The 13,918-nt window shown below is 39.3% G+C and overlaps 1 protein-coding gene across 17 annotated transcripts in view; it reads left to right on the top strand.

Moving 5' to 3' along the window:
* PARD3 (par-3 family cell polarity regulator) overlaps positions 1 to 13,918 on the top strand; it is a 715,988-nt gene that overhangs the window by 235,254 nt on the left and 466,816 nt on the right. The gene's annotated exons all lie outside the window — the stretch shown is intronic.

Genomic DNA, 13,918 nt, shown 5'->3' with positions numbered 1-13,918 from the left:
CATGTAGTAGAGACTGAAATTATGCTCTATATTACATTTAGGAAATATTCATTTCTTAAAATCTTATCTCATTTATTGAGTGGATGAACTCTGTACTAGGACAGTAGAAAGAGAGAGTAACAGTCCTTGGCTGGAGCATGGACAGTGGTTAATGGTGAACTTTGGCTTCACACTGCCTCTTAGTCTTGGCTTAGTTCTTAATATCACTAAGGCAGAGATGCTCCCATGTATGTGAGAATAATTGTTCCTATGTCATAAAATAATGATTAAATCAGATAAATCATGTGTGTTGTTTAGTACAGATACTCCAGTTAGTCCTTGTTCTTGTCCTTCAGCCTCATTTTGTCAGTTTTAGAAGGTTAGGGCAGTGTTTCTCAAACTCGAGTTTGCCATAGAGATGCCTGGAGGGTTTGTTGGAAACACAGATTTGGAGGCCTCAGCCCAGAGTGTTTGACCTATTTAATCGGGGGTGGGGTGTTTGCATTCCTAACAAGTTCCCTGGTGATGAAGCTGCTGGCCAGGGACTGCACTCTGAAAACCTCTGGGTTAGGACAGTATATGGGCAGGTGTTATTTTGAACCAGTAATTTATATAACCTTTTCTTTTTAACCACTGCGTGGATAACATTTAAATAATTTCTTGGGCAAACGTATTATCATCTAGTTACATTTCCTACATTTAAGTAGTCAACTTTGAATTCTTTTGAATTATTATGGAAATTTAAAGTCAGAATACTTTAGTTATTTAAGAATGATCTAGATTTTTGAGGATTTTGATAACATTTATATACTTAAGATACAAGTATATAATATTGGCTTAATGTTAATGAAAGTTGTTTAATAAAAGTTGTTTTCCTTCTATGTAAACTCTCTTTATGTTTCTGATGGATCTAATTCATTTGAACATGGAGTTTTTTTCCCCCAGAATTTTAAAATAAAACAAAAGTTAAAATATTACTAGACGGTGAGCTTCAGTTAATTTTTTTTTTAACTTGTGGAAGATCAGTAGGAACTCAGCCCCTTGTGATGGTATTATTTCTACCAGGTGTTTGAAATGACTGGGCTGGCCAACCAGGTACTGTTGTGAGTTGCCAGTGATCTGCAGTTGCCTGTGAGAGGGAAGCTTCACTTGTGCAATTTTCTTGATGAGTGCGAGACAGGGGCAGTCACTGAGGAGATGGTGTTGACACACTTAATTTAGCACTCCTTCCACAATGCTATTAAATGGACTATTTACTGATCTTCCAATGAAATTTCTGCTTATTGCAAATGATGAAAGAAATGCATCCTTGGATACTAGCTGCTGCTTCTGAAATAATTCACACGCTCTGAGGTTTTACTTGTGACAGAAAGCATATCCACTTTTCTTTCAATGTAATTAGGATTCCTTTAAATATAGTGGCTATAACTTACGAAAGTATGATTTAAAATATTTTTAAGAAAATCCTTAGAACTTTACAGTTTGTATTCTGTTATGTAGTCTTTTCTTTCTCAGCAGTATGAAAAACAAATAGGACCTTGTCTATGTTTAACCCTTCACCATTTGTGGTTCTCCAGAGGAATGGCTCTATCTGTGAGCAGGTTGCAAGTGGGAAGTTTCAATAAAAATTTAATTTGCATTGTGGTTTAAGAAACACACATGGTAAATAGGAAGTAGGTTTCTGCCTGTGTTTTCCTGGTTTGGCCTTTCTTCTTTATTTTACTTTCTGTTCCTTCCTTTCTCACCATTTTACGTTTTAGGGTTCCCCCCCCCCCACCCCCGCAGCTTTACTCAACTCTCACATTTTCTAACATGTGAGTGAGAGTTGTCTTATTGTTACAGGTTTGTGGGAGAAATTATAAAGTTTGAACAAAAAGAGTTCGAAACCCAACAGTTTATTCACAGTGAATCTAACATAGGAATTCATTACTTTTCTGGTAAAAAGGTTTACAGATTATGAGACTGTCCTGCCTTGCTCTTTTAAAAAATTGTCACAAAATGCCTAATTTTCTTTTTAGTTTCAAAATTCTCTGCAGTAAGGATCCATCGTTTTTATAATGAGGAGAAAACCAAGTTTTAATAGTATTAATTGAGAGACTATTGTTAAATTTACTTTTTAAATAATAGCAGACTTCTCTTAAGGCAATGGATGTGTACGTTCATGTGTGTCCTGAGGGGTGATCGTGAGATTGGGCATACTGCAGAGTCACTTACTAGCCTTTAAACTTTTGAGAGTCTCCTGTAACAGGATTTCTCAATGTTGGCACTAGCAAAATTTTGGGCTGGTTTGTTCTTTGTTTTGGGGGCTGTCCTGTGCATTGCAGGTGCTTCACAGTTTTCTCGAGATGTACCAACTAGATACTAATAGCACCCTCCCTCTTGTGACAACCAAAAGTGTCTCCAGACATTACCAATGTCCCCTGGGGAAACATTGCCCCTCATTGAAAACCATTGCTCTAGATAGAGTAAGAGGTACATTTGAGTTGGTGGCCCAGTGAGCAAGTGTGTAAATGTACACACCTCCTGATGTCCCAGACAGCCTCACTGCTGGAAATGTATGTTGATGTTTTGTATTCTGGTTTGTTTCATTTTGTTCATTCCATACTATTATATTTAAAATTATTGCAGGGGTTCTTTTTTTTCCTGGATAGAATACGAAATCCCTTTGGTGCTTAGTATTCAGTTAAAACTCTGTGTACGATAAAGACAAACTGTTGGGTTAGACAAAAAGTCCATATGTTTTTTTCCTTAAAAAGACACATTTTTCATTTTGACCAACAACTTTATTGATTTGGATATTTTGAGTATTCCGGCTATTTCCTGCATGGTATAACATTGATTATTCTCAGTTAATGTCTCAATTTGATTGCTGTCAACTTGAACTGGTCTACCCGACCATGGAGCATCATCATCTAGAGAGAAATCTCCAGCCAGAAACTTTGCAAACCACTTTTGACACATTTGATCAGTCAAAATACCCACTTCATACAGAGCACAGATCTTTTTTTGTGTTGCAGTTGTGTTTTTACCTTTCTTGAAGTAATGAAGCATAATATCCTGAAAATGTTGCTTATTTCTTCCATCTTCTATGTTAAAATGGCTACACAAAAATTCACCAATTTTGGTAATTTTTTAAAAATGCACACTGATATGGCAGCTGTCATGATATCAGGTGATGAAATTGTTTCCAATGAAGTTAAAGACAGCTATGCTAGAATTATCTGATGGAAAAAACCGAATGAACTTTTTGGCCACCCCAATATTTTCATATATATGGAATTTGTTAGAGTGAGGCACACCAAGGTTGAAGAACATTGTTTATTCCGGGATTCCTGTAGATGCCGTGTATAATGATGATTCTGAAAAACAGCTGCTGTTGAGTCCCCAGAACTGCCAAATGGCCCTCCTCCCTGTGATCTGACACCTAACACACAGGACAGTGGTCTGGTCTGAACTTGTGGTTTCCTTTGTTTAGGAGATAAGAGGTTATGCTGGCAGCAGGAGAAGGTTATGCAATCTTGGGCTGCAGGAGGCTTTTATACAAGATTCAAATGGAAGGTTTTTTATGAATCCAGAATTTACTTGTAGAGGATTCATAGAATGAGAGAATTTTGTTATCTCTTTAGGAATAGAGGTTGGGTTTTGAGACATAAGGAGCTTTGTGTCTCAATACTACAGATCAGAGTTTTAAATTTTCATTTCTCTAAAGGAAGCTTTTCGAAAGTTAGGTGCTTAAGCACCAGGAATACTTTCCTTTTCTTTGCATTTGTGTTTTTATGCACATACTGTATGTGAAATATCAATTATACTGCAGTATGTATCGAATGAAGGTTTCTCTTAGGCAATAAATAAATCTTCTGAGTGCCTTCTAAATATTGTGTTAACATTAGAAAAAAACATTAACTTTCTTGTCTAAAAAATCAGCTTATGACTTTACTGCATTATTTTGAATATGTCTTTATGGAATGTTTAATTTTTTGGATGGTGGTTTTTTTTTTTTTTTAAGAATTTTACCTATGTCTTAAAATAAGCTATGAAAACTTGAGGAAAAGCTTCTGTGGTAAGTATGTTTTTAGGCTTCCTGTCTCCAATTTAGGAAAGGGTTTGTGCTCTCAAACTTTATTTTAAAATTAGTTATTTGGAACTTGGTTATTTTTTCATAGAAATAATATTTCAAGTAAGTTAGATTTCACGTTCATTAAAAAAATAACTTGTTTAAACCAGAAAGTAAAGAATATGATATTTATGAATATAATAGAATACTCATTTTCTCCCCATGAATTCTCATACTAGTGGAAATTTAGCAGATGGTCTGCTTTACTGACAATTTTTCTTACCTATGGTATTTGAAATATAATGCATATTGAACCACATGGTGCTTTGGAGGATTCATTCATTTCTTTAGTAAGTATTTACTCTGTTCCTAGTATGTGGAAGGCACTGATGTAGACCCTGCACATATAACACTGGATAAAATGGACAACAGTTCCTCTCCCAATGCATGCTAGTGGATGGGAGCTTAACCTCTAGTTCAGTGCAGGGGAAGTGGAGTAGAAGGCAGCATGGAGAAGCCTGCCCATATAGATTGTCTGATGGCAAGCAAAACACTGGGAAAGGGCATTATGGTTCCTGAAGCTTCTGCTCTCTGTGGACTCTGGCTCCTAAATTCTGACCTCTACACAATCTGTTGTGCATGGGAACACCTCTTCTAAACTATAGGATCCTGAAAGTGGTCATTTTTGTATCCATAGTTTCAAGAGATCCTGAAGCATTAATGGGCTTTTAACAATCAACTGATTTGTAGTGTTTGCCAATTTCTGTGGTGTAAATACTCCACCATGGCCAAATTCAAGAAGCCAACGTGACATCATTGTATGTGGAGTTTGGGAACACACCGTACAGATGCAATAGACATAAATAACTTTAAGACCATACATGGCAGTGAAGTTCAATGAAGTAATTAGGAAGTGGTGAGTTATAAGTATTTATTACCTTTGATTTTAATTTATTTAATTGCAAGTTTGCATAATTTAACTTTTAGTAATAACTATGTTAGCGGTGGCTTTCAGAATTCCTGAAAATTTAGCAATCAGTCTTTTTTGGCTACTGCACACCACCCAGAGTGCTACAATATCTTGCCTGAAATTCCTGTGGCCAGATACTAAAATCCACTTTTTTCTTATTTTAGAAAGATAACATAATATGTAATACCTCAGCTCAGCTCTTTTCCACTCTGCTCCACTCTGTGTGGGTCTGCCTCTGTGCTCCTCTGCTTGCTGGTCTACCACACTCTGGTGAGACATCTTCTGTGTTTCAGCTCTAGCTAGGAAAACACAGTCTTTAGTTTTTGGTAAAAAGGAAATTGTGCTTTCAGAACCAGAGGTAAGCTGGCTTACATGGGTAGTATTCCCCTGTCCTGGTCCTGATTGGTCCATCCTCATACATATGAGGACTACAGATCCTTGCAGTTTGATTTGTCCAAAAGGTATTGTCCTCATTGGTCAGAGTAGAGCTGCTTTGATTGGAGCTGTGCAGCTCTGACTGGATGGGGGAAGCCAGTGCTATTGACTGAAATAGGATTCCAGAAATTCCTTTTTAAAGGACTGGCTCAGACAGTAGGGACACAGTGCAGGCAGGCAGTTCAGCAGAGATTTCTTCATGAAGTGCATTTTATGTGAAATGCTTCTGTGTGGAGATGGCTACTAGGCTGCTGCTGCTTCTCCTCCTCCTCCTCCTCCTCCTCCTCCATTTGAGACCAGTTAACTACCAGGTGCCCTTCTTAATAGATGTCTTTTTCCCCCTCAGTGTTCACAATAATCAAAACATTAATATTTATGCAGCATAACATATTATAAGTAATTTTGCATCAGTTTAGGTTAGGTTTTGCCAGCAAATATGCTTCTTACAAACTTACTGAGGAAATGTTCCTTTTGGAGCATTTTGATTTTGGAATTGTGGATAAGGCATTGTGAAGATTCCTTATTATTTGTTGCAAATGAAGATTTTTATTCCAGGTCTGGACAAACCTGTTTGTTTGCTTTCTAAATATGGAAGAGACAAAAAAACTCAGCATGCTCTCCTACTGGGATCATAGCTGCCCTGAAGAAGAGAAAGGCACAAGGTCCCTTACATTTATGCACGTAGATCCGCTTCCTAGAAGCCTCTTCCTGTTAGTCCCTCCACCCTTCCAGACTCATCCTGTGCTTCATTCTTTCTGCTCAGCTTCTTGGCCCCTGTTCCCTGAGTACTTTACCCCTGTAGATCTGATTCTTCCTCCTTCTACACAACCTTCTATTGCAGCTCTTTTCATCCCGTGCTGGGGGTATCCTGCCAAGTACTGATGAGACTGTGGACACAAAATCTCAAATCCAGCCCCTGAACTCAGCATACTCCAGGAAGTGGAATGAAACATACAGCTACCTCTGGAGAGCAGATTCCAGCAGTGCACATGTGTTTCCCAAAGTGCTGAAGTTATTGACATTTAGACCTTTGCAAAACTTATTTTCTTCCAAGTCCTATAATTGAGACAGCTTCAGTTAGATTCTAATCACTCATAACCCATTTTTTTGCACACCTGCTATGTCTTGATTGTCAAGGAGCATATATCTGAAGGATTTGAACTCTTGATAGAATCCCAACAAAAATGGAGACCTGTTAGGGAACAAGAGGCGGTAAGCCATTCTTCCTGGATTGCTTGGATATGCTTGGATATGCTTGTTTCCACTGGGAATATTTGACACCAGGAACTCTGAATTACTAATTCCAGTGATTTCCCATTTATAGTATCTTTTGAAGAGGGGGAGCTAATGATAGTGAATTTATATTTTAATCACATTATATAGAAGTTTAATTCAGCCTTTCTTGATGAAAGTATTATATATGAAGATTTTATATCTTGTTGAGCAATATTCTTTTTTTTTTTAAGACTTTATTTTTAGAGAGAGGGAAAGGGAGGGAGAACGAGAGGGAGAGAAACATCAATGTGTGGTTGCCTCTCACGTGGCTCCCCCTGGGGACCTGGCCTGCAACCCAGGCATGTGCCCTCACTGGGAATTGAACCGGTGACCCTTTGGTTCGCAGCCCATGCTCAGTCCACTAAACTACACCAGCCAGGGCAACAATATTCTATTTTTTTTTCATTTATTACACCTAGAAATATCATAATTTGTAAAGCCAGTTTTTTCCCCTCATAATTTACCACTTGCCTTAAATATGTTTCACTGTCTGACAGTACTGAATCAGGTTAGTTGTTAGGTGGCCACAATTTATAAATAGTGTTCTCTTTTTAAAGATACAGCAACAAGCTATGAATACTTTGTTTACATGGTTTGCTTTTATTTCTGGCAGTGTTGATGTTAACTGCCTAATCAGATTCATGTTTTACACTGAACACTAATTTGGCCAGTTGTTGGGTTTCTATTTTCCTTTCTTTTAGGCTAGTCTATGTAAAGATGTAGGAACTGTGTTTAAACGCTCCAGCAATGGCCTTCTCTTGCATTTGCCATTGTGACTGTTTAGTAGCAGTGTCTGTGGTGCAGCTGCTGGGTCAATAACACATTTTCCACATTTTCCGTGGTTTCAGAGATAAAACTGTTGAGGAGTGTGGCCCCTGCAGCAGGCATGGTCTGAGTTGGTCAGCCCTTTTAGCTGTGAATGCCCAGCAGCTCCTTGGCTTGGTTGGTGCTTCCCTGTTGTTGGTCTCCTGGTACTGCTCTTACATACTGTTACACCAGTGTTTCTCTTGGCTCAAACCTTCGGTCATTCATCCTATTAATGTTTTAAATTCATTATGTCCTGTTCAAGGTATTGACTATGCTGACTTCTTCAGAGGGGTGCAGGGTGATGTGCTGAGACTGTCGTGCCTGCTCACAAAGACCACAGGGGTCACTGCAAAGGCTAGCCAAAAATGATGGAATCCAGAATTCAGAATTCTACAGTGGTGGTTGGTTTTCTGGCATAGACACTGTGTAAAAGATGGTGAGATGTTTTTAGGACTGTCTGCAAGGAAATGTGGTGATCAATGAAAAACAATGGTTCTGTACTTTTGTTACCAGACAGGGGGCTTGGTCCTGCCCTGTCTGCCTAGAGCCAGTTGTAGTGCATGGGTTCATAACTTCGTGTAGGAAGATTTCACAACACAAGTCCAGGTAACTGTGAGGGTACGTTTATTACAGCTGGGGAATGTGAAACAAGGAAGGGCTCAGCATAGAAGAAGCAACAGGAAAGCCTAAGCTGGGCTGCCTTAGCTCATTGAGAAGTCAGAGAAAAGGGGGCCTTGGAGACAGGATCGGGGGTTAGTCTGGGATGAGCTCCTACCCATTGCTCTCCTGGTTGTATGTCTTGTCAGGGAAGGAGAGGGGAAAAGGAATGGTGCAGTCTGCTACCCAGAGGGAGAGTATGTGTGTGCATGCTGGGGTCCTAGTCTTGAGTTTTTTTTTCTCCTCTCTCTCTTGCAGGCAGGAGTCTTAGGGGAGGTCTTCAGGGAGGGTTTCAGTAGAATATCATTGGTTCTCCAGGTGTGCCCTCTTAGGGTCATGATCTCCACGGATTGATTGGTCAGTGACAGGGCAGGGCAGGGTGGTGTTAGTCACTGTAGCTGGTCCTGGCATCGAACACTTGGTTTTGCTGCTTTTCTGGGCCTGGAGCTGAAATACAACAGAAGTCTAGGTGTTATCTCCAGGGAGTTGACCTGGTACATCTGGCTAAAACTTCCTCCACTGGTTTGCTCAGCTATCCATCTGTTTCCCCATTCCACTTGTCCTGGCGTACTGGCCTGTTTCACTTTATTTCCTTATAATGTCTTTATACAGTTTTTAGAAAATTGAATTGTCACATATATATAGAGTTTAGTCTGCTTGGATCCTTGACACGTTTATGGTATTTGAGACATACTGGTGTTGGGAAGAAGTGCTTCCCACTCCATCACTCCTTCCATGGATTGTAGGGGTGATTGTGAACACAGCCTTGGCTTATCTCCGTATTTTGTGTCTGGTAAATTTGTGAGTCACTGTAGAGTTGGAGGTATAATAACAATCATTTATTTAAATACCTTTAATATATGTTTATATATATAAAAAGGGGAGTGAAAACTTCAGATATTTAAAATGTTGTTATACTCTACTGAAGTCCTATTCCCTGGCTCTAATTTGTGGAACTACGGGTTGAGATGAAGACTGTGATAGACACCACAGTGAATTAGTGGTCAGGGACTTGGGATGGATTATCTTTGGAACATTACTTTCTCTTCCATTTGTAGACTGTGAAAAGAGCTTGATTTTCTGGATGAGGTGAGGGAAAAATGCTCAGAGGACTTGTACAAAATAGACCCTTTCATAAGAAAACCAAGAACTTTTTTACAGAATCTGCATTTATTAAGATAAAAATATTGGGAAGATGAATTTATCTGCTTGCTGTTAACTTGAACAAGTAAATATTTGAGTGTCTAAAAATTAAGTTCATTCACATTCTTTAATATCGATTCTTTTCAACCTGCTATCTCAGCCATATCCAGGGTTTGGTCCTGATTTCCATACTTGATCCAAATTTAGACTGGAGGACTTTTCTAAACTCATAGCTGCAAGACCACTTGCAAGTTGCTGCTGCTGCTGCTCAGTTATATTTCCTTAGCCTTGAACTCTTCTTTACTCCATAGACTCCCATCTTCCATTGTCTACTGGGAATCGTATACTAGGTAGATGATAGTTTTACCTCGAATTGAACACATTGTTTTTGTCCCAGACTACTTTGTCTTGTGCTTGTGCTCTGCCCAGCCACCCGCGCCACAAACCTAGACATCTCAGATTCATTCACTCTGTTACCGTGCCACTCGCCCACCAGGTACCACGCCCCTTGAAATAAATCTCAGTCTGCATTTAATAATTACACATTTTAACTCCACTGGCTTTCCATTAGTCTAGGTCCTCATGACTTCATTATTGGACAAATGAGCTAGGAGTATTTACCTTCTAGTCCTTTATCCTTACTTCTTGAAGTCTTTAGCAGAATAAATGCAAGTTTAACTGGTGTGCATTCAAGGGTGCCTACACTTTTCAGGATAAAGTTTATACGTCTTAACTTAATCCCAGTGCCCTTCATGTTCCTCTTTTGTAAAACCTCAGTCTCTTGAAATTCTCTCAATAATAATAGTAATAGTTAACATTCATTGAGTACTTGCTATTTTTAGGAACTATTCTGAGTAATTTGTTACAATTGAATAAGATCACATCCACAACAGTCCTGTGCAGTGTTGAGACCTAGACTGTTGAGTCACCTCTGTGAGCCTGAACTCCTCTTGGGGAACTGATTCCCAGACTTGCAACCTCATGGTAATGGATGAGTGGAGGGCACTGCAGGGGGCAGGAGGAACATGCCTCCACCTCCACTGTTCTGGGTCATCTGTGCGGGTGTTAGTTCTGAGGAGCAGATGACAGGAAAGCACAGACTTTGCTTCCCTCAGTATGTATTTTCCCCCAAAATTAAGTTTCTAAAGTCTTTGTGCTTGGCTAAATCCATTATATGGCACTGGATTTCAAAAGATTTGTATTAAGTTTCAGTGTTAAAGTGATATGTGGATTGGGGAAAATGTTTAGCTTGTAAGTTACTACTTTTACCTGTCATGATTGACACACAATCAGTATTTATTCTGTGTTTGTTTTTTAAACATCGCTAAACATGTTATACAGATGAAGAGTTGTTATAAAGAATTTTATATTTGCCTTTTGAATAAGCCAGCCAGATGATTAAAATTAGCCTAATTTAATCAACATTGTACTGCATACTGAAGGTAATTTAGGCCGATATCAAGGATACTTGTATCTCTCCTTTGTAGAAGATATTGAAATAGTGAGTGTCATAAAAAGGAGTCAGAAAATGTTTGAAGTATTTCATCTCTGCCTCTGGGTGGATATTTAAAATCATACTTTTCCTTTTTGCATGTTATATTTTACGAAACAAAGTTATTGAACTTTGATCTTTTGCTAATATTGGCACGTGGTTGTAGAATGAATAGTGACTTTTTTCAAAAAAGATTTTATTTATTTATTTTTAGAGAGGGGGGAAGGGAAGGAGAAAGAGAGGGAAATATCAGTGCGTGCTTGCTTTGTGCATGCCCCCCACTGCGGACCTGGCCTGCAACCTAGTCATGTGCCGTGACTGAGAATCCAATTGGCGACCCTTTTGTTTGCAGGCTGACACTCCATCCACTGAGCTACACCAACCAAGGGTGATTATGACTTTTTATTGTGTTGTATATCATTGTAAACTGAGCTCATTCAGAACCCGGAGTAAATAGAAGTACATAGTGGGTTTGATGCATCTTCGTTGGAAAATAAATCACTGGTAAGCAGCAATTTCCAGTTCTTTTACCCTGCTTTTTCTTAGTTTACTTTTTCCCTTCTTCTGTCCCTCTAACTCTCCAAAGACTTAACATAGCCATCTGAATTTCTTTTGTATTTTAAAGCAGTTAAACATCTTTTTTTCTGAGTATGCTTATAGATGGAATGTAAGGTACTAGTGGGGTCTAGTCCATGTTGTGAAGTCAGTAGTTAAAGGGATTACTAACTCCCAACTGAGCCCCCTATACAAATGGCAAGTTGCCTTGGAAGCAAGGCTAGTTTTTTGAGTTGGAAATATTATCTTGTCTTTAAATGCCACAGGTGATGGTTTGCTTATCTCTTTTGCATTGCCTGTAGGTCTGGCATTGTGCTGTTCTCTGTTTACCTGCCTTCTAGTGCTGATTGATTGACTGGGGGCATAGCCAGATTTTCTTTTCTGGTGCTTTAGAACTAAGGAAATAATCCTTCAAATATCTATTTTAGGCCCTGGCTGGTATAGCTCAGTGGATTGAGCTCCAGCCATGCTAACCAAAGAGTCGGAGGTTTGATTCCCAGTCAGGGCCCGTGCGTGGGTTGCAGGCCAGGTCCCCAGTGGGAGATGTGTGAGAGGCAACCACACACTGTTTCTCTCCCTCTCTTTCTCTCTTCCTGTCTCTTTAAAAATAAATAAATAAAATCTTTAAAAAAAACCCCATATATCTATTTTAGGATGGGAAATTTTCTATTACTAATTGCCAGAAAAGAAAAGTATCATAGTTCTGTATATTTGAGTGGCAAGAAACTTTAGTGCTGAGTGATTTGTCACATGTTAACAATGGAGTTAGTGATGCTTTGGTTAGGGGCATCTGTGAGTACCTAAGTTCTGTGAGATGGTGTTACTTGATGAAAGACTTTGGCTGATTTCTCCTGTGTGCGTGAAAGAGCCTGATACAAACTGCAGCACAGAGCTCTATGATTCAAGCTGGTAGGAGAAGGTGGTTGCTCCTTGAGGCTTATCTTCCTCTCATGTAAACCTTCTACCTTCCTGTCATGTAAACATTTATATCTGGCTGGTTGTATGGTGGGAGGAGGAATTGGAGGTGGTGTGGGCATATGGAGACAGGGTTTTCAGATCACTATAGCAGGCCCTGGCTTAACTTGCCTGGCTGGCTGAGGAGGTACAGACCCAAAGGGGCCTTCCTAACCAAGGGGCTCAACTCTGCCTTGGTAGATTTACCAAATGGAGGCAAGAATCCAGACACCTGAGAGCAGAGCGTGATCCTGCCTGGTGGAAATTGTGGTGCCGTGTTTCTGGGCTGAGCAGTCACATAGGCAGCTGCTCATCTGTGGGTCAGGGACTGGGGGGAGTTGAGGGTGGTGACATAGACTTGGGAGTCAAGGGGGCAAAGGCATGTCTTTGTTAGAGATGAGAGGTATCACTCACTCATTCTTGCCCATTAAAGCTCAAGTGACATCATGATTGGTGCTGTGGGTTTTGGTAATGTACTTTTAATTATAGTTTAGAGTAAGGTGGGTGTGGGGTGTGCATGTGGTTTTGGCTTGTGTCATTATACCCTGTTTCCTACATGATGTTTGACTTTTGATAATTTTTTTTAACCTAGATTCCCAACCCTCGGCTATAATATTTGTTGAAAGAATTGCACTTGAGGGAGTGAGTGTCTTTAATGCAGCTTATTTCTGAATATTAATCCTGAATAGCTGTTCCTGAATTAATGTTATACATACTGATTGTCAGGCTAAGTTGTCTGCAGGTTAAAACACATTGTCGAATCCTATTTCTGCATCTCATTCACTTTTAGAGAGAGATGTTTCTGAAGGCTGGCAGAGTGGAAGGCGAGAAGACTGGCTGCCTCTCCCATCCCATGCCCTGGCGCTAGAAGAGGAGTAGGTCTGCAGTTGATTCTCATAGTGCAGTGCGGGAAAGGATTCCTTGCTTGTTTCCGTCTTAAGTTTAGCCTGTAGGATAAGGGGCTAGCCTTTAGTGTGCTCGTGGCCTTTTAGAGTTCCTTTCTAGGCTTTAGCTCTTTTTAATTTATTTTTTTTTAACAATGGACAAATTATGCTAAATTCTTAAAATACTGATGAAGCACAGAATTAATCTTGCATATGCAGCATTTAAAGTTTTTCAGTGGCAAGCTTGAGATTCTTATGTAGTGAGTGAGCTTTTATTGGTGTAGCTTGAGTTACTGCTATTACAAAACATCATTGGCTCCAATATATTCCTTTACTGCTGCTTTGCTTCCTTGTTCAGTGAAACAGTGGCTCCATTTAAGTGAGTGTTTAATAAACCATTAGAGCAAGTAAAGTTCAGACAGTGACTAAGGATTTACTATTGTCTCTATGTCATTAAAATAAGTTCAGTCATCAGAAAGCTTACAAAGTAGTATTTAGTTATTACATCATTACATTTGACTCTGAGGTTCATACCCTTGCTTTCCCAGTTTTACCTTTGTCTCTGAGTGAAAGCTCTATGTGTTCATGATAAAATCACAACAATGCCACCTCCAATTTGGAGTCAACTCGTCCATATGTTTTTCACCAGTTTTAGAATTATTTTACTTTATCTTATTGTGCACTTTTATTTGTTATTAATGCTTAAGCAGTGG

The sequence above is a fragment of the Desmodus rotundus genome, chromosome 4, assembly GCF_022682495.2.
Source record: "Desmodus rotundus isolate HL8 chromosome 4, HLdesRot8A.1, whole genome shotgun sequence".
NCBI lineage: Eukaryota > Metazoa > Chordata > Mammalia > Chiroptera > Phyllostomidae > Desmodus > Desmodus rotundus.
Note: the sequence above shows the minus strand (reverse complement) of the source record. Positions and strands in the feature narration are given on the sequence as shown.